This window comes from Octopus bimaculoides, chromosome 29 (assembly GCF_001194135.2).
Source record: "Octopus bimaculoides isolate UCB-OBI-ISO-001 chromosome 29, ASM119413v2, whole genome shotgun sequence".
NCBI lineage: Eukaryota > Metazoa > Mollusca > Cephalopoda > Octopoda > Octopodidae > Octopus > Octopus bimaculoides.
In genome coordinates, this window is record NC_069009.1 from 989,817 (window position 1) to 990,464 (window position 648).

Below are 648 nucleotides of genomic sequence, written 5' to 3' on the forward strand. Positions count from 1 at the left end.
AAAAGTTTTAGATTCAGGCATGATTTTGTTGCCTCATAACTTCTAGAAAAATGGATACTTTTCAATGAAACTTTCAACAAACAATCTCTTAGATCATACACATTGAGCGTATGTAAAGATTTGTTGGAAAAAAAAATTTTCCGAGAGGAGTTTCGGAAAATTCACACGACCCGACATTTCATAACTTCTCAGAATTTTCGTAACTTTCAGGAAAATGGGTATTTTTTAAGGAAATTTTACACAAATACCTTTCAAACAGCGTAGATGACGATTACAAAGACATCTGGGCATAACTACAGGGTTTTACCCCCTAGACTTTAGGAGGTCATAACTTTCAGAAAAATGAATATTTTTTAATGAAATTTTCTATGCATATAGTATTTTGGTAAATATGTTACTTACGTGGAAAAAATGCCATGTTCTAGAACCGCAATTTCCGCTCTTGTCTACCTGTAATTAAAAAAACAAAAATCAAGAGATTTGGCTGCTATTTCTAGCATGTGTAGAGACCTCCTATGCTTAACTTCATGCGCAAATAACAGATTGTTCTCGTGGGTGTATACGGGGTGGAAGGGGGGAGGGTCACATGGCGGAGATGTAAACGGAACCCTACCCCGCTTTAGTTTTTTTTTTTTCTTTTTTAACAGA

At 35.2% G+C, this 648-nt stretch overlaps 1 protein-coding gene across 3 annotated transcripts in view; it reads left to right on the forward strand.

Moving 5' to 3' along the window:
- Window positions 1–648, forward strand: part of LOC106883299 (uncharacterized) — an 11,640-nt gene that overhangs the window by 5,513 nt on the left and 5,479 nt on the right. The gene's annotated exons all lie outside the window — the stretch shown is intronic.